This window comes from Chlorocebus sabaeus, chromosome 6 (assembly GCF_047675955.1).
Source record: "Chlorocebus sabaeus isolate Y175 chromosome 6, mChlSab1.0.hap1, whole genome shotgun sequence".
NCBI classification, from domain to species: Eukaryota; Metazoa; Chordata; class Mammalia; order Primates; family Cercopithecidae; genus Chlorocebus; species Chlorocebus sabaeus.
This window is the reverse complement of record NC_132909.1, coordinates 28,163,969-28,184,751: the sequence shown is the minus strand read 5'-3', so window position 1 is coordinate 28,184,751 and position 20,783 is coordinate 28,163,969. Positions and strand designations below refer to the sequence as shown.

Sequence of the window (20,783 nt, the reverse complement as noted above, 5' to 3'; positions counted from 1 at the left end):
CCTTCTGCCCACCATGGGTCAGAAGTGGCCGTTCTGGATGTGTTGTTCAAAAACCTAAGATTTGGTGCCTTGCTGGAGTCGCATAATAGACAGCGTCACTTTCACACCTCTTAAAAGTCTTTTTAAAAATAGTCCCTCTAGCAGGAGGCTTATTTGGGATGCAGTGCCTTACACCTCTGTATTTTCAGACTATCTGGGGATGCTTTTTATATATGTTGTTTTACCCGCAGCTCCCTGGTTTCCCGCTACGCAGCTGTAGGTTGAAGGCCCAACTTTGGGAGTCACCAGGGAGATGGGGAGGCCAGATGTTTGGGATGGTGCTTTGGGGAGGAAAAGCAGGCTGCTGGCCCTGACAGACTCACCACCTGCAGGCCACCTCACTGACCGCCTTCGATGTTGGAATCCCAAATACTTCACTTCACTGACCTCCTGTACCCTTCAAGGCAGACAACCTAGGAAGCCCCTGCCACATCTTGGACCCAGAACCCACTCCTCCTAGAGTCTTTTTATCTCTGTTAACAGCAGCGCTCTGTCCTTCTGTTTTTTCCAGCTAAAAATCTTGGGGCCTTTTTTTTTTTTTTTTTTTTTTTTTTGAGATGGGATATTGCTCTGTCACCCAGGCTGGAATACAGTGGTACAATCGGTGTCATTCTTGACCCTTCTTTTTGTCTCCTACTCCATATTCATTCCAACAGCAAATCTGCAGACAGCACCTTCAAAATACAGATAGAAAATATAGGCTTTCCCTTCTCCTTATCCGTGCTGCCATGAGATGGGCCTAGAGCAGGAACAGCCCTTATTTTGTTATCAACAGAATCCTAGTTGGTCTCCTGGCTTCTGCTCTGGGCACCATTTTCAGCACAGTGGTCATAGTGATTCTCTTAAATGTTGTGTCAGATCTTGTTACTGCTCTGCTCAGATTCTTGGGGGCTCCCAATGCCACAGTGGCCAGCAAGCCTCATGCAATCTGGCTTGCCATTATGCCCTGGCTTTGAGTCTTGCTATGTCTTGGCTCTCTGCCTTGCTCAGTCTGGTCTGGCCACACTGGCCTCCTTGTTGTACTCAGGCCCAGCAGGTTGCCAGGGCCTTTGCATGGGCTACAGCCTCTGCTGCTACAATGCCTTCACCATGCATAACTGCAAGGTTGGTTTGATCCCTCACCTTTTCTGGGTCTTTGCTCCACTGTGGCCTCTCAGTGAGGCCTCCCTGAGTCCTCCCATTTAAGATTTGGACTAGCCCCATCCTATAATTCCCTCTGCCTCTTTCTGCTTAGTTTGTCTCCAGGCCTTTTATTACTGTTTGCATGTTACAGAGCTGCAAATGCTGGGGTGTTATCTGTTTTGTTTGATAGTGGATCCCCCAGCACCCTGAATAGTGTCTGGTATTGGAGGGGCCTCACTGCATTTTGTATAATTGAATGAGTGACTGACTAAATGAATGAACAGACTGACTCTACAGAGTCCCATGTTTCATGGGTTGGAGAGGTGGTGTCCTTTATTGGAAATGGGCTTTGGAGTGAGGTTGCCTGTGTGGCCATGACTGCTTTGTGTGACTTCTCTGCTTCTCCTTCATAAATGACTCAAAGAGGTCCAGGACTGTCTGGGGTATTGTAGGGTGTGTGTCACTCTGTGGTGTGGGTATGCCATGGGAGCCCTATAATAGCATAGTAGTCGGGTGGATGGGTCCAGGCTCAGCCATATGCCCATGTGGCCCCTGGTTGCTTGGTCCTCCAAGTTCACCCCTCCTGTACCCTCCTATCTTCCCAGACGCACCAGCTTTTCCATACAGGGTCATCTATGAAAGCTCCTAGCATCTGTCTCCATTCCCACTGTGAGGACCTGTGCCTGTTTCTGGAATCTAGAGCCTGCCTTGAGCCTCAGGGTGCTACCTGTACCTCATCAACTGCTAGCTCCCCTGGGAATCTGAGCCTGAGCCCAGGATGATCCAACAGTGTTGGGAAAGCCCTTAACACATGCAGTGATGGTTTCCTGGGCGCTTTTGTGATCATGCCATGTATTCTTGATTCTGAGCTACCATCACCTATGTAATAGGCCATCTTTGGAAGGAAAACAATCAAGAGCTTGATCTCCATTATAAAGTGCATTATTATTTCAGGCTTGTTCAGTTTTAAATATGTCTGTGAGTCTTGGTGTTGAGGATCTACAGAAGCATGGGTTTGTTAGGGAGCAGGGCTGATTTGGGCTCAGCCATGAGGGTGTGTCCTTGGAATGCCAGGTGATATGGTTTGGCTTTGTATCCCCACCCAAATCTCACCTTGAGTTCTAATTCCCATAATCCCTACATGTCAATGGAAGGATCCAGTGAGAGGTGATTGGATCATGGGGGCAGTTTCCCCCATGCTGTTGTAGTGATAGTGAGTGAGTTATCGTGAGATCTGATGGTTTTATAAGTGTTTGGCAGGTTCCTCCTTTGCTCACTCTTCTCACTCCTGCTGCCTTGTGAAGAAGGACATGTTTGCTTCCTCTTCTGCCATGATTTTAAGTTTCCTGAGGGCCTCCCCAGTTGTGCAGAACTGTGAGTCAATTAAACCTCCTTTGTTTGTAAATCACCGAGTCTTGGACAGTATGTTTATAGCAGTATGAAAAGGGACTAATATAGCAGGAATGCAGTCAGGCCCAAGGAGCTAGCTTCTCTCACAATGAGGCCAGAGCTGAGGGTGGGCCCGCGGGTGAGCACAGGTAAGCAAGCATAGCTGAGTTCTGGCCCTCACACAATAAAGGGTATGATTCACTGGGCCCCACTCTGACCTCACCCCCCAGTCAGGGAGTCATGATTCACTTGACCAACAGAGGCCCAAGAAGCATTTGATCTCAAAAATCACCTATTTGGATTTTCCCAGTGAGAACACTATTCCAAACAGCATCTAGGAGGAAAGCCAGTTAACTTGTGTTGGTCCCATTGTATGTCCTAAAAGGAGACGTGATAATTATTAATATAAACTAACAGTATCAGGAACGACCATTTATGAAATTACTTCTTTGTGTTAGGAATTGTACCAGAAGGTTGATATTATTTGAATTATTTCAGTCCTGTTAAAAGGCAGACAAGGTTGGCCTTACTGCATCCACCTTGCAGGTGAGGAGGCAGTCTCAGATAGGTTTAAAAATTCACTCAAAGTCATACTGTTGAGAGTTGAGGAAAACAAGAGTCAAAATTTTCTAATCTCTAGGATCCCTCATTCAGGGAGCTCCCCAGTCCAAGTCAGTTCAAACCGTTTCTGGACAGAAACAGTAACCTGGATACACCTGTCTCCATGTTCTGGCTCCTTTATGCCATGTAGGCATGCCATGGACTTTGTGTTGGTGAATAACATGCCCTTTGGGGACTGGGGCTGAGGGCTGAAGGCATGGGGACTGAGAAAGGCCTCTTGACCTATTCATTCCCATGTCTCAGGGCATCCTTGATTTAAAAAAACAAAACAAAACAAACAAACAAACAAACAAAAAACGGTAGCTGCACTATAGAATTGGAAAGGTGGCAGTGGTTAAAATATTTTAAAATGATTTTTTTTCCCACACATATGGGCAAGAGGTTATATTGCCAGTTCAATGCTAATCACAGTTATTTACCAAGAAAAAAAAAAATCCACGTAAAAGTGCATAGCATTTGGTTCCAAAAAATGCCTGCTTGGTTCTGCTGCCGGCTGAGTCTGTCTCTACGGAAAGGAGCCGGGCAGGAGACGGCTCCGACCAGAGCACCGGGATGATAAATAACTCACAGGTGTCAGACACACACAAGAATTACGCGTGTCTGACCTATGAGGGGATAAATCCCACGTCTCTGCCGATGGCCAGGGGATGCGTCTTTAAGTGTCATAAAAATTTAGCATTTTTTTCCCCTTCCTAATTATCTTCTATAATTTTGCCAGATTTATTAAAATAAGATTTTCTGGGGGTTATTTTTTTTTTCTTTTCACTGGTAGAATGTGCTCTTTAGTATCATTTTACATAATTTAATACAATTTGTTCCATCCATTGATTTTCATGGGGATACAAGCTGTTCGTTTGTGAGAAAGCTGGCATCGGCCAGAGTGCTGGCAAGACGGCACCTCGAGGAGCTCATTCTGGTTGCAAAGTTCGGTGGGGGCTTCAGCCATTTTTAAGGCAGGTTTAGTGGTGCTGGAGCCTGAGAGGCCTTCTCCCTCCACTGCCCCCTCTTGGAGACCCAGGAAGGAGGCCGTCCGCTGCCCTGATGGGCACAGGGGCACCGTGGGCCCCCGCACGATGCAAGGAAGCTCTCCCCCAATGTGCAGTCTGATGGAGAAACACAGGTGTTTCTTAATTACTCGTGCAGAAGGGAAGGGGATGCCGGGCGGATGTGCGGTGATGGTGACCGCGCCAGAGAGGGAGCCCGGCCAGCGACAGCCCTCTCTCCTCGCGTGGGCCCCACCCCGGCCACCTCGGTGCTGCATTTGGGAAGCTCTCACCTCCAGGCTGCCCTCCCCTCCTTCCTGGGTTTTCTTAATTCAACTGGGGTGGTGGATATTTTAGGAATTAGCCAAACCCCTGAAATGTGGAAGAGAGACAGAATGATGGGACTGGCAGTAAGGTGGGGAGTCCTGGGCCTTGGAGGGTGGGGGCTCAATGCCCCCTTTCATCTTGATAGGGCTCCTTCCTGAGCCTGGGAGCTGAAGGGTACCCCCTCATTCCTCTGCTATCTGCCTCCCTGTGGGTCTGTTTCTGGGGGTAGATAGATGGTTAGGTCCCAGGGGAGGACATAAAAGTTCTAGGCTCGCTGGGTGCTCACGCCTATCATCCCAACACTTTGGTAGGCCAAGGCAGGAGGATCACTTGAGGTCAGGAGTTTGGAAACAGCCTGGGGAATGTAGCGAGATCCCATCTCTACAAAAAAATAAAAAAGTAGTCAGGTGTGGTGGTACACGTCTGTAGTCCCAGCTACTTGGGAGGCTGAGGGAGGAGGATCACTTGAGCCCAAAAGTTTGAGGCTGCAGTGAGCCATGGTTGTGACACTGTACTCTAACCTGGGCGACAGAGTTAGGCTCTGTTTCAAAAAAAAGTCTCTCTATGCTTCAGCTGGAAGACACAAGAATTGGGTTCTAGCCCTGCCTCCATTGTGCTGTGTGACCTTGGATAGGTTCCTTTACCTCTCTGGACTCTTAAATAATGACACTCTTAAATTCCCTCTTAAATAATGACACTCAAGTTCTCTGTACAGGAGACAGGGGTTCCACAGATTCTCCGAAGGCTCTCATATCCTGTGAAGCTCTGAGCTGTAGAAGACAGAGACTAGGGAGGAATTTTCCTGCTTTGCCCTTCCTCTGACCTTGTCCTGCCTCTAGGGGTGGCCTGAGATGGGCAGAGGACCAGTGAGGAGAGGCGAAGATGGGAGCAGTACCACTCAGCTCAGCTCTGACCCTGCGGGCACGGCTTACCGTAATGGCTCAGCACCAATGTGACCCACGCCCTCCCAGGGCTGGGTGGCTCCAGCCATGAGGCCAGGAGGAGTGCACACGGTCCTGACTTTGCTGCTCCTTCTCTGGGTGTCCATCACACCTCCACCCGGAACGCGTGTCCCCTGCCCCGCCCCTGCTTCCAGTGGGGAGGGCCTGGAAACTGTGACTGGCATGTCACACAGACAGACAGGGATGCAGCCCCTTCCCGGGTAGAAGGCTTTCTGCACGAGGGTGCCCCAGACAGTGATGAATCATCTCCCCTCCAGCACCCCTGGGGGAACGCTAAGTAGGCCAAATGAAATGATCCGAGCTGGCTGTGGGCCAGGACGGCAGGGCTAATCCTTGCCTTTGTGGGAGAGCCTGGGGCTGGAGGGTCTGCCACTAGTCACAGCCGCCTGCTGCGATGCTGGCCCCGTGGCCCTACCACCACCCCAGGACCCTGTAGACCTCCTGCCTGCTCCTTCAAGTCCCTGTACTTTCGAACAGGCATACAGCCCTGCACCGAGGAGGACAGAGAACATAGCATAGCATGCTGCAGAGCTCCAGCTCATCCAGGAGTCACTTTTTATTAGTTATTTATTTATTTATTTTTTGAGATGGAGTCTCTCTCTGTCGCCCAGGCTGGAGTACAGTGGCAAGATCTCCGCTCACTGCAAGCTCTGCCCCCCGGGTTCACGCCATTCTCCTGCATCAGTCTCCCGAGTAGCAGCTGGAACTACAGGCACCCACCAACACGCCTGGCTAAGGTTTTGTATTTTTTAGTAGAGACGGGGTTTCACCGTGTTAGCCAGGATGGTCTCGATCTCCTGACCTCGTGATCTGCCCGTCTCGGCCTCTCTCCCTCTTTTTTTTTTTTTTTTTGACAGAGTCTCGTTCTAGCCTAGGCTGGAGTGCAGTGGCATGATCTCGGCTCACTGCAGCGTCCGCCTCCTGGGTCCTAGTTCAAGCAATTCTCCTGCCTTACCCTCCGGAGTAGCTGGGGTTACAGGCATGTGCCACCATGCCTGGCTAATTGTTGTATTTTTAGTAGAGATGGTGTTTCACCATGTAGGCCAGGCTGGTCTTGAACTCCGGACCTTGTGATCTGCCTGCCTCAGCCTCCCAAAGTGCTGGGATTACAGGCACGGGCCACTGCGCCCGGCCCAGGAGTCACTTTTAAAGCACCTACCGAATGCCTACACCTGCGGGAGGGAGAGGAGACTGGACCCTCTGCAGCTGCTATGCATGGGGCTTAGACTTTGTGTGGCACAGCAGGGCACCAGGTATGGAGAGCGGTTATCACTGAAGGCTTGCTCAGTGCCAAATGCTGGGCCAAGTGCTAAACAATTGCCTTTTATTTATTTAATTTTATTTTTTTGAGACAGAGTCTTACTCTGTCTCCCAGGCTGGAGTGCAGTGGCATGATCACAGCTTACTGCAGGCTCGACCTCCCCGGGTTCAGGTGATCCTCCTACCTCAGACTCCTAAGTAGCTGGGACCACAGGCAGCTGCCACTGTGCCTTTCTAATTTTTGTGTTTTTGTAGATAGGGTTTCACCATGTTGCCCAAGCCAATCTCAAACTCTTGGGCTCCAGCCATTCACCCACCTCGGCCTCCCAAATTGCTGGGGTTGTAGGCATGAACCACCACACCCAGCCTGATAATTGCCTTTTAAATTCTTGCAATGGTGCAATGAAGTGGATGTGCTTATTATCTGTTTTGTAAAAGAAGGGGCAAGGCTCAGAGAAGTCAAGTAACACTCAAGGTTGCAGAGCTGTGAATGCAGAACCTGCCTTGTGCTGGCCTGCCTATTGGCGCAGTGAAGGGGTGCTATGACCTGTCCCCCAGTCCTCATAGGCTTTGGCACTCTTTGTGGGTCTGGAATCGTCTGGGAGTTTCTCTGCTCCCCTGGCTCCCCTATGCCGTTTGTCAACCAGTGCACCCACACTCATTCCATTCCCTTCTGGGGCCAGGCAGGGGGAGTGAGGGACCCTCCTGCACAACAGCTCACAGTGATAACAGGCACAATGGTCCCTGCTCAGCCAGAACCAGGTGATCTGAGCAACCCCGTGCCGTCCAAAACCACCAGGAAAGAACACCCATTAGTGGGCAGCTCCACTCCCTTTTTTCTGCCAGGGAGGCCATTGGGCACAACTCAGCCCTGACTTTGAGAAAGTGTGAACTTAAAAAACAGATACTCTCCAGGGAAGAGAGGGTCGTTCTTTTTACAAAAGTTGTATCTGCAGAATGTGAGTGACAGGGTGGGCCTGAGAGCACCAGGAGCTACAGCTGGTACCTTGCTGGGTTGGGCAGGCAGGAGAGGTTGAATCAGGGCATTCTTCATCTGTTCATTCTCTCATTCATTTATTCATTGAACAATATTGAGTGAGCAACTCATATATCTCAGGCACTTTCTATTAGGTTGGTGCAAAAGTAATTGTGGGTAATTGCAAAAGTAATTGCACCAACCTAATAGATTTGGAAGGCAGGATACATCAGTAAGTAAAGCAACCCAATCCGCATTCTCCAGGAAGTATCCCGTGTGTGTGTGTGTGTGTGTGTGTTTGTGTACCTGCGTGTGTGCACACGTCCTGCATTTGCAAGACTGTGTGTGCCTGGGCATGCAAGAGCATGAATTTCCTGGAACAGAAAGGAGACCCCAGGCAGGAACAAGAGCAGGGCTGGGCCTCCGTTTCAGCCCTGGCCCGCAGACCCTGCCAGCAGCTTCTGCTGAGAAGGGAGCTTTGAAAAATCCTCTGTTCTCCAGAAAGCCCTCCTTGGCACAGCAACCTCCCTTCTGCCTGCTCTTCCTCTCTTAGGGGCTGCGTCTGCTTCCCAGGCTCAGGCTGGGTCACTGTCAGGACTCGCTGCTGGGCCAAGGTCAGCAGAAACACTCACCCAGGGCTTCAGGTGAGGCCAGGCTGGCGCCACGGGGAGGCTCACTTTTATTGCTCACCCAGCCACTTGCTGAAAAATTAATTTGCACGTGAATCACATTTATTGAGACCTTCTGGATCAGATAACAGATGCAGACCGGCCTGTTCCGCAAGGCCATCCAGAGAAGAAATCCTAAAAAATTCAGTGGACAAAGGGATGCCTGCTGGCCGAGGCTCGCTCCTACATCGAGCCCCTCCCTCGAGGTGTGCTTGTGTGTATTTGGAAGGCTCCCCTGGCATCAGAGACTCCAGGCTCCATCCTGCAAGGGCTCCTGGAGCTGAGGCTGGGCTGTGCAGCCCGGCACTCCCGACTGGCTCTCTGGATTGGTTCTCCTGTAGCCCCTCGGAAGCAACCAGGAGCCGGCCCTCCCCTCCCTGGCCATCTGCTTGAAGCATCTGGTGATCAGGTGCAAGCCCCACACCGGAGCATTCAAGCTGAAATGTGCAGTCACCTTGCCACCCACACTCGCTTTTGTTACGCGGCCAGGCTGCCCCTCTTTGTGTCAGGGAGAACAGTTTGGGGATGGAAATCCGACTGCTGGCACTGGGAATTCACCATGACTGAGCCGAGATCCTGCAGGCCGAGAGGCTGGCCCGGCCTCCAGACCCGGCTGTCCCCTCCCACCAGGGTCCATGGACATGTCTCCAGCAAATGGGTGGGCTTTCCAGAGCAGGGAGAAGATTGCTCACAAATGTCCTCTTTACCCCACTCGGTCCAGCAGGTCTCAGATATTTGGATCCTGCCATAAAGGAGAAATGCTCATTAGTTTTATGCCTCTACCATTATCTAGTAAGGAAAGGGTAGGTTGCTCCCCGTGCTGCTGCTGGCCTGGACTGCTGGCCTGGAGTGATCGATAGCTCTTCAAAGGGTGATTCCCTGGGCTACCAGTGAGCGGGGATTGGGAGAAGGCTCAAGACCTGCTCCTGAGGCCGATTGCTTCTGCGCTAACCCAAGCATCTTGGAGGGCAACGTGGGTGTCGGTATTGTTGAAAACATTCTGTTCTTCAGCTTTAATAAGCACCCATCAGAGAGCACTCAAAGATTAATATGGGGGAGTTTTCATCACCAGAGAGTCCATTTCATTTTCTGAGCCACTGACGACTCAGCTGAGAGCTGCGGACTCACGACACCAAGAGGTGCTTTGGCTTGATTTTCAGTCTTGTAAAACATGGCCCCTCATGCTACCTCCCCAAACCACTACAGGCCTGTCCTCATGGCTGCCAGAGCCCATAGGCATTGCATTTAGCATTCTTGTCCTGCTGGGGGTTCAAGGTAAATATCTTCTCACAGAGGACAGAATGGGCCCCCATTTGAAACTATTAACTGTGCGTAATAGTTCACTGGAAGCAGTCTCTTTTGGTTTGGGTTTTAGTAGCTCTGTGTGAACTTAAAGATGAAAGTGATGTCCTACTATGTGCTGGGGATGCATTTTCTGTTCTTCTTTCTACAATAGCCATGGGCATTACTCTGGAATGTTGTTACATGAAGAAACACCAAGAAACGTGTCTGTAAAAGTCCAGCTGGGTGAAGTGGCTCTCACTTGCAATCCCAACACTTTGGGAGGCCGAGTTGGGCAGATCTCCTGAGGTTCGGAGTTCGAGATCAGTCTATCCAATATGGTGAAACCCTACCTCTACTAAAAATACAAAAATTAGCCAAGTGTGGTGATGGATGCCTGTAATCCCAGCTACTCAGGAGGCTGAGGCAGGAGAATCGCTTGAACCTGGGAGGCAGAGGTTGCAGTGAGGTGAGATCATGACATTGCACTCCAGCCTGGGTGACAGAGAGAGATAAACAAACAAACAAACAAACAAAGAAATACACAGACAAACCAGAAGTCCTGACTAGGCCCTGATCTCTGTCTCCACCTCTCCTAGTGTTAATTGTGACAAGCAGTTTGATGTTGCTTAAGTCACTGCTGGCTGAAATTAGTGAGAGATTTTATTCTTGAGAGACACAGAGAGAACAGAAAGAAGTCAAAATCCCTGACCGACTCCATTAGTTCATCTCAATCCCAAGGTATCTTCTTTAGATGATCTGGAAGATTGAATTCATGGGTATGGACAGTTAAATGGTGGAGAGAGGAGGAAGAGGGCTGTGGATAACAGATTTCTAGATGATCTGTGACATGCCTGCTTGTGAGAGTTCTACCAGCCAAGCCCTTTTCAATAAGATGATCAAAGAGGAAGATACTTATCTTTTAAATTTTTGGAAACTCTCAGCGTTCCATAATTGATCCACTTCCTTAGTGGAAAAATACAACAACCAAAAGTCTTCAGCCTTGCATACTGGAATGAAAGCTAAGGTTGTTCACAGATATAGAAGAAGCTGATTGTGGTATCAGATAGAATCTAGCTATCAAATGCTTCCATAGAAATAGATAACTCAGGATGTCGATATTCAATTGTATTTATTCTTATTTTTATTATGTGGTGACCAATTCTAGTTTTATATAATTATGGGGTACAAAGAGGAGTTATGGTTTTAAATACAACATGGGAAGATTGAATTAAGCTGATTAACATATCCCGTCACCTCAAATATTTAACTTTTTTTATAAGAACATTACAAATTTACTCTCCGGTGATATGGAAATGTAACAAACTCAACTATTAGCTATATTCACCATGTAATGCAAATGATCTAAACAAAAATTCAAAAATTCCTCCTATTGAACTGAGGCTTCAACTTCTGGTAACCACCATTCTCCTCTCTGCTTCTATGAGATCAATTGCTTCAGGGTCCATGTTTAAGTGAGAACACCCAGGATTTGTCTTTCTGGGTTTGGCATATTTCACTTCATATAATGTTCCACAATTCCATCCAGATTGTCACAAATTATATTATATTTTATTTTTATTTGATTTTTAAATTTTTAAAATTTTTTGTAGAGATGGGGTCTCACTATGTTGCCTAAGCTGGTTTTGAACTCCTAGGCTCATTTAATTCTCCTGCTTCAGCCCCCCAAAGTGCAGGGATTACAGGCATAAGCCATTACACCTGGCCAATATTAGATTTCAAACACCTCCTAAGGATCTTTAATTTTAAAGATGCATCTTTTTCTTTTCTTCTTTTAATAAGCACATGAATGTAACATGTGGTGCTATTTCCCTCATGAAACATTGCCTGTACTAAGCACGTGCCTGAAGTGACACTACCCCTGCCCCCACCCGCGTCATACCCCCTTCCCAGGAGCTCAGGCTGCGGGAAAGTCATTTCCATTGCATCCCTGTGCTAGCTGGGCAGACCATCCCTACTGGTGTTAAAGACCCAAATGTCTTTCTCTCCCGCCTCTTGGTGGAGCATGAAGACAAGGTCCCATTGACTTAAGGCGCGGTGCTGGCTTTCTCTGATGGTTGTGCCGTAAGTTAGCAGGATAAGTTTGACAGTAATTTAATTTTCATTGACAAATGCTGTCATAATATTGAGAACAAAGTGATATATTGTATCAACAGTAGTGGTCGACGCTCAGCCAGTCATATGGACTGGGCGAGCACCATATGGTTCTTCTAAGCTCGACTTGGAAAGCTCTGGCTAAGAACTTGACAAGCTTAAGATACCAGTCAGGAAAAATGATTACCCTTGAGAAGTTCCTGCCATGCCTCCAGTCTCGGAATTTCTTAGAGAAAAGAAGGGAGTGCTTCCTGGATACCAGCCAGGGTCCACCATACCCCTGGCCGGAGCAGTCCCTCAAGGGCACCTCGGGAGGAATGTGTCCCCCACGCACCGGGGCCAGCCATAGCCAAGCAGATTCTCTGCTGACAGCCGGCATAATCGAAAGTCCTGAGATGATAAAACACCATTGATTTCCTGTTGGTTTGTGTTTGCTCCTGGCTGTGGTCCTCTCCACTTAATGCCGGTGAATGTTGCATCCACGCGTGTGAATGAGGCCAGGAATGAAGTCTGGCCCACGTTACAAACTCACACAATCCAACCAGAAAGGGGATGGGATTTTCATTTTGGGAGTGCAGCTCGTTATGGCTGCATCTCCAGACCCCCTTCTGGGCCAATCAGAGCCAGAGCCGTGAGTAGATTACGTGTCAGTCTTTGTGTGCCTGGGTACGTGTGTGTCTGACTAAACTCTTAGCCAAAATCTCAGCTAGACGATTTGACCAAAAGTGTCACCACTGTCAAAAGCAGTCTCCATTTGTTCTGCTTTCCTAACACTGAGCTTATTTTAATTCTGGTTACTGTACACAGAAAAAAACAACCGATGAGCAAAGTTACAAACAGGCTGGGAGAGAAGAAAGCTGTGTGTGTGTATGTCTGTGTGTGTGTGTGTGTGTGTGTATACGTGTACCCCACACACGCATGTTTAGGGACACACCATATCCCCATGCACATTCGGCTGCTGTCCTTGTCTGGCTTGCCAAACGTTCAGGGGCCTTCCATTCTCTGAAGGATTCCCATCCCAAACAACACTAAGTAAAGAAACAGGCATATGGCGTGGATTGGAGATGGTGCAGTGTTGGCACAGTCCTCCTGCTGTGGTGAACAGGTATCTGGAAAAGATGAGAGTCCTGTTCTGCTCTTTTTGGAGTTTATCATTTATTTGGATTTTGTGGTTGTTGCTTTGTGTTTATTATTATCTTAACAAAGAGAGGGAGAGTGTGCAATTCGCAGAACTGGGCACTGGTACAACTGCTCTCCAAGATGGCTCCCTGCCTGAGCCAGGGCTGTCCTTCTTGCAAGGCACTGTCTTGTCCCACCCTGCGTGGATCCTCAGCTCCCAGGCTCTCTGGCCAGCAGCAAGGGCTGCCTGCAAGGTGCAGGGGGAGCATCTAAGTACAGATGGTACTCTGGAGGCCCTGAGAGCTCCTGGGTGTGGCTGGGGGTGTCCTTGGTCTTGAAACACAGTGTTGACTTGAAAAAGCAGGGCAGATTGGAGGAGCAGCTGCCCTCCTTGTGGATGGCATCCGTTGGTGGCTGTGTAAAGAGGAGTTCCGGACTGCCTCCCATTACCATTTCATTACGCGACAGCAGACCCATACACAGATCCATACGCTGCCTCTTGGATGGGGTTTCCAAACACAGCAGGACACTGCGGAGAGTGCTTACCTCCTCTCCTGCCTGCTGGAAACCCAGCTCCCTGCCATGTGGCGCTTTCTGAGCTGCGGCTGCAGGCTCTCCCCAGGTACTCCAGCTGATGGGTGCTCCCAGAGGATGAGTGACCGCTGGAGAGCTGTGCAAGGTGCCAGTGGCTGCAACATTTTCCAGAAGGGTCTCTGGAGAGAATGTGTCAGGAAAACACCCAGCCAAAGGATGTTTTCTTACCCAGGTACCTCTGGGCTTTGGAATCTTGCTTGGTGGGGCCCGAGGATTGGGTGTCACCCCTTCACAATGGTGGTCAGCCATGAGACACGGTGACTACCTAAGAGGAGCTGGCTTTTCTTATCTAGGCCGGACTCACCAGCATTTTACTGATAAGGGAAATGAGATAACCGGGTCCTCCACAGACAGGGAAGGTGAGAGGGTCATTGGCTCTATGTGCTGATTCCAGGATGGGTGATCATCTCCCCCGTGGCAGTGTGGTGGAAGGGATTGGGGAGCAGATGCGTGTCCTGGCTCCACCGTGTCTGAGCAAAGATTCCCATCCTCATGAGGCCCTTGTCTCTTCATGGATAAAAGGAAAGTATTGCTTTGTGAAAAAATGACGATTCCCCATGTTCTTCAAGTAAGAGGCTCCCTCCTTCCTTCCTGGGGATTTATCATCTTTATGTTTAAAGAGAAAAGTCCACAGGGTAGAAGCACAAAAAGTTATTCTTTCTGTTTAAACCCATTTTGTGATGTTGAATTCCCCCCACCCATTTCGGGTGAGATCTAGGCGAGGTCCCACAACATTTTTGGTCATTTTGGAATAATGCAGGGTCTTTGTGTGCCTTTGAGTCATAGAAGAGCCTCATTTTGGTCATGGAAGCACATGTTTCAATGTCATACTCCTAACTCCAAGCTTCTTGTAGAGTGGGATCATCTTCTGGAGCTGGCTGCAGCCTGCTGTGGGCCTGGGGACGGGAACAGGCCGTGTCTTCTCTGGTCCCTGGCCTTGTGTTTTCCTTTCTGCTATGCGTTCTGACCACCCTGGTTTTGAACAGGGTCTGCAGAAGAAGTCAGGGCTGGAAACACGGCCATGACAGTTGTTTTTCTCCTGGGCTGGATCCTTTCTGGAGTTCTTTGGGCTCTCCCACATTTCTAGGATTCTGTCACCTACAGTTTGGGCACGTAGCCTCTGGCTGGCTGCTGGCTGCTAGCCCTTCAGCAGGGAACATCCAGTGTCTTCCTGGTGAGTTGTTTCATCCTTTTAGGCAGCCTCTTGGATAAAGTTCTTGACAGCATTTTTATGCAGAGGGTCCTTCCATAGTGACCCACATCTGGACCTTGGGAAGTATTCTTCACATCTTTCAACAAACTAAAACTGGAACCTTTCCCCATACAGGCCTCCTTTCAACCCACCCTAAGAATAGCCTCTAACTTTTCCACTTTTGCATAGCTGGGCTTCATGACCCACTGACACCAAGGGATATGGAACAGGTTCTCTTTAAGAGTCCATCAACTGGGATTGAAGTGAAGGAAGCAACCTCTGTCCATCCCCCATGGAAAGAGGGCTGGTAATAACATCACACCCACCAACCCTTTCCAAAGAACTCCTCTATTTTGCAACTCTCTGACTTTTCAAATTCAATCCTTCTATAGCCTCAAATTGGGTCTTGGCATGAGGTTGAGGACACTTCTTGTCCAGTCCTTCTCAATTTGGATAAAGCAAGCATTCGTCCTTTACACTTTGTGGTCAGACTTTTGGAGTTTCCATCTAAAGAGTAACAAAAGCACAAATTTTAACATCCTTCTACCCTTGATGATCATGTAGCTCTTCTTCCAATCCAAACTCAAATCTCTTTCTAGAGCATCATTCCTTTTTTCTCTTTTGAGATACTTAGTGAGAGCAGAGTTTATTAGTTTTGCACTTACAGTAGCCCTTCTGGTACATAAAAATTGATTGAGCTAGTTGCTTCTCACCTTGCTTTTCTGAGAAAGACTGTGTCATTTTTTTTTTTTGTAGCAAGAGATAGACAAAGGCTGCAAGGTATTTTGAGGGTTTTTTGCAAGGCTGGTGTTATGTAGACAAATAGATTGCCTCTGTACTTTGTCTTTTGCTCTGCTGTTGGGTGTTTGGGACATTCACAGCGCAACCTAAACATCCTTGTGGCTTACTCATGGACCACCCAGAAGTAGTCCATGCAAGCCCTGAAAAGTCTTTCCTGAATGTTCCAGTCTGCATCAGACAACCTGGTATCAGCTCCAGGTCTGTTGTGTTGACACTGCTTCTGGTCTCTGGGAAACACTAAGGTCAAACTTGATGAAAGGCCAGAAAGCCCGGCCAGAATGGCTGGTCTTTCTTAACCCAGACCTCTGTTCCATTTTAGCATGTCTCTTCTATCAGTCATGAGGACTTTTAGGGTCTTAACATCTCACACTGCTGTATTAGTCTGTTATAGATTTGCTATTGCCGGAGACTGAGTAATTTATAATGAAAAGAGGTTAAACTGGCTCACAGTTCTGCAGGCAGTACAGGAAGCTAGATGCTGTATCTGCTCAGCTTCTGGGGAGGCCTCAGGAAACTCACAGTCATGGTGGAGGGTGGAGTGGGAACCTGCACTTCACATGGCCGAGCAGGAGGAAGCGTGAGAGGGGGGAGGTGCTGTACACTTTTAAACAACCAGATCTCAGGAGAACTTCCTCACTATCACGAAAACATTACCAAGGTGGGTAGTGTTAAAACCATTCATGAGAAATCTTCCCCGATGATCCAGTCACTTCCCACCAGGCCCCACCTCCAACATTTTACAAGTCTCTACATCAGATTTGGGTGGGGACAGAGACCCAAACCATATCAACTGTTTAGTCTTCTGACTCACTGGGGAGAATTTTTCTGGGCTTCTGAGGGAATTGTAAAGCAGTCATGGGCCAGATTAGCACAAGAGCAAAACTTTATATATCTTTGCAGTCAAGAACAGGATACATTGGTGTGTTAAGCAAATGGAATCTTCTCCAGCTAACTCTTTCTTGAAGTGTTTCCAAACTAGCTCTTAATTTCAGATGTTGTACTCTTAGTCTCACAATTTCCAGTTGATTTCTTTTGGTGATTCCCATTTTCTGCCTAAACTCCTTATCTTGTCATCTATTTTCTTAAATATATCAGGTATAGTTCTTCTAAAGTCTATAACTCTAGAACTCAATATTTGGATCTTCTGTGGGCCTGATTACATTAGCTGTTGCCTGATTTTCTGTCTTTGTTTTTACTCATTTGCTCTTATTTCCTGGTGTAGCTGGTAATTTTTATCAAATGTCAGACATGGCACATACAAATTTTAGAGATGCATTTTGGCTCTGTATGAGAACTGCCAAACAGGAATATAATGTGAACCACCTACGTCATTCAAATTTTGTAGTAGCAATATTAAATAAGCATGAATACATAGTTAACTATTTTTAAGGATGTATTTTGTTGTATTTAACCTGGTATATGCAAAGTGTTATCATTTGAACAGGTAGCCAATATAAAGAGTATTAATGGGACATTTTACATGTCTTTTTTGTATGAAGTCTTGGAAATCCAGTGAGTGTTTTACCCTCATAGCAATTCTCAATTCTGACAAAGCCCCATCCAAGTGCCCAGTAGCCACATGTGGCCATCAGTTACCCTGCTGGACAGCACAGCTCTGGATGGTGTTATCTTCCTCTAGGGAGGATTTACTTTTGTTTCCAGTAGGCCATTAGGCTTGGAGAAGATCACCTTAAGTCAATCAGAAATTGAGCAGATTTTAAGGGTTTATTTCTTACCTGTTCTTACTCCTAACTGTGCCCCTTTAGGGGTAACAACTAAATGTGTGGGGTGCTTATCAGGAAACTTTTGCCTTACCAAGCCCTAGATTCTGGTGTTTATCTTCTTGGTCCCTTGGACTATGGATGTCTCTGATTTGCTTCTCAGCATCTCAGTGGCTGCCATTTGTAAGTTCACAACTATCTCAAGGGGAGAAGCAAAGTCAAAAGCAAGCCCAGCATTCTGTGCTCCTTCCTTTTTAGAATCTTGACCTGTCAAGTCCTGGCTCCTTTGATAACTCTATTACACCTTGAAATTATTTATATACACACGCACTGGCCAGGTGCTGCGGCTCACGCCTGTAATTCTAGCACTTTGGGAGGCCGAGGTCAGATCACCTGACGTCAGGAGTTTGAGATCAGCTTGGCTAATATGGTGAAAACCTCATCCCTACCAAAAAATACAAAAATTAGCCGGGCGTGGTGGCGCATGCCTGTAGTCCCAGCTACTCGGGAGGCTGAGGTGGAAGGATCACTTGAATCCGGGAGGCAGAGGTTGCAGTGAGCCAAGATCACGACACTGCATTCCAGCCTGGGCAACAGAGTGAGACACTGTCTCAAGAAAAATAAATTGTTTATATACACACATACACACACCACTATTTTTTTCATGCAGCTTTTCTAGTTGTGCTCAATGAGACAGTTGATTTGTTACAAGCTCTTTAACTATAGCCAAAAGTAGAAGTAAAATAACATCTTAAATAACTAAAACCAGATTTTCCTCCCCTGTTTGGCAATCAGCACTGTTTCAGCCTTTGAGAGAAAACTTATTTCTTTACTTCTGACTCAGCACACCAAAATCTCTGGGGAAGATTTTGTCCCCAGTTCTATGGACTGGCAAATTGAGGTATTGTAAGATTGTGCCTTGGAAGAGTCAGGCCCAAGATCCTCTGGGCTTCTCACTGCACCGTCCTACCAGCCTGCACGGCAGGGAGGTTTGCTGACCTGGTGTTTGTACTGGTAGCTCCTGAATATCCTTCTGTGCAGGCACAGGCACTCCATATAGGAACATGAAGAAATGGTAGCAGTGGCCATCATTCCAGGCAAGCTTACAGTTTCACAGAGATCAGAGGCACGTTGAAAGGACACTCATTTCTTATGTAGCATTTACTAAGATGTTGTCTCATACCAGACCCTGGGCTAAAGCCTTGTGTCAGCAGCAGAATGCCGTCATTCACAGCCCTGCTGCTGGGGAGCATGTCTCCTGGGGCACATCCTGGTTTGGTATGAGGGCCCTATCTGGGACATAGACGCAGAATGTTGTGGACACATGACAACCCTATGCAGCCGTACACATTCCCACCTGCGCAAGCCTCTAGTTCAGCTTCGGTATCGCGTAGTTATCTCTGGATCAGCAGTAAGACCTTATGATGTTTCAAGTGTAAAATATTTAAATAAAACATTTTACCATGTTAGTGAGATAAAATCTTTAGCATTAATAGAAATTTTGCTTTTTCACAAAAAAATGGAAGTTAATTGAAGCTTACTTTTAATTCACTACATTTAACCCAATCTGTTTTGTTTTTCAAAAAAGAAATCAACCTGTGTTTTCTTGAAAGAAAAGCAAATTCTACTTTTTTTTCCTCTTCTGATTATTTAAAAAATAGGAGAAAAACTCCCAAACATTGCTTACTGCATGAAGAGTGCCAGTTTTAGTTTATCTCCTTTCAGCTTTCTTCCTGTGCCTAGCTTTTATGGAATTGTAATCTTACTGTCATATGATTTCTGCATGTCATATACATATAATATATATGTGCAGTATGACATTTTTTCTCATGTTATTAAGACATATGTGTATAAATGTATGACTACACTAAAATATCATTATATAGTTATTTGCCCTATTGTTGAATGTGTTGACTGTTTCCAATTTTTTTTTAATATTACAAATATAATACAGGGAATGTCTTTGAACATAAAGGCAGCTCCTCTTATTCCCCCTTCACCCTCGTGTTTTAGAGTATTTCTCTAGGGAAGACCACCAGAAATGGAATTACTGCATCAAAGCAATGGAATATTTATATCCTCTTTCACTTACTTTTAAGCCTCAGATTTACTCCTCAGTGGGAAGTTACTTCCCGCCAAATCTCAAATCCAAGACAGGAATTAGGTGACTTCTCTTGGCCGAGATGTAATGCCTGTTCCAAGATGAGGAGACCTAGAGGATGGCAGTAAAGTGGGGCAAGTCTTCGAAGGTGTTTGAGGGATTGGTTGTGGATGGAAAAGCGACCCTGATTGCAAAGCCAAGGATAATAGTACAAGCCAAAGGAAAGTCTGTTTAATGAGATTGGCAATGCACTTGCAGGAAAACATTTTGAGAAAAAAGTACAGCAAAGTTTGCAGGGCCACCTCCCTCTGCAATGGCAATGTTGATGGGGGCCGTTGCTGATATGGCATGGGTGTTGGATTTTGGCAACTGAATCCTATTTTAGATGCATTGTGAGCTGAATCCTATTTTAGATTGACTCATGTAAGGAACCCCGTGGTGACTCTATAAATCAGAAAGTTCGTTTGCATTGCAAATTGCCCTTTCCTAAGTAATCTTCAGCTCCTTAATTTTACAAATTGTATATTGGAAATCTTTTATTTCTGTATATTGGTTGTTGCAAAGTACACTTGGAGGACACTTGGGCCCATTTCAGCCATGGAGTTTGGGGGTCTCGTTGCAGGAAAGTTCTTCTAGTCAATCCTTCCCTGAGAGTTGTCAGTCTATCCTCCATCTCTGGTGGACTGCTGATGGCATTTGCCTTCCAGGTTAAGCCCCAGTGATAAAGTCACTGCCAGGACCCGCAAATTGAAGGAAGAATGGACTTCAAAAGCTTCAGAGGAGACTGAAATGTGTCGGTTGATTAAAAGGTAGAAGGTCAGAGAGGCTAGAGAAAACTCAAGGCGTGAGCTGAGCCTTGGGCTCTCATTATGGAGACGAGGCTGAAGTTTCAGAAGGAAATTTTGATCATCAGAAGTGCCTGCAGGAGGTCCTCGACTCTAGCAACAGATTAGATCCCACTGAGAAAGGAGAGACTGTTGTGCTGCAGACCGTTGTCCAGATGGGTTTCAGGAGATGATGCAAAGGCTTTGTCTGAGGATGAGATGGATGAGTCAGTCAGTGCTTTCTTTGAGTGGATCAAATATCAGTAGACTTGGATCTCTTTGTCCTGAGCACCTGAGTGAAACAGGCTGTGTTGGGGGTGAGAGCCCCGCTCCCTAAGGGACACAACTGAGGTCTCTGTCTGACAAGGGCCTCAGCACTGGGGCTTTCTCTTACCCTTTTATGTCAACACCAAAAGCCATGGAGCTGGGCCTTAAAAACATTGTTCAAAAGTCATATCTTAAGTTATGACCTTTCTTTAAGTATTTATAATGACTGATTGGATTTCATAAGTAAAGCCAGATTTGCATAAATTAATAAAATATTTCACTGGGTAGCATTCTTTCCCAAGTTATTAGGGATCCTGTGGTTGAGGGACCAGTGCTGCTTCTCCTGTTGGGTTCATGAATCTAACCTTTCCACTGGGGCTGTGTCCTCCATCCCAGCCTTGGCTGCTGTAAACCGTGCTAA

At 47.1% G+C, this 20,783-nt stretch overlaps 1 protein-coding gene across 19 annotated transcripts in view; it reads left to right on the top strand.

Annotated features, from left to right (window-relative positions):
- The window catches only part of ZNF536 (zinc finger protein 536), a 486,990-nt gene that overhangs the window by 397,433 nt on the left and 68,774 nt on the right, over positions 1 to 20,783 (top strand). The window lies entirely within an intron of this gene.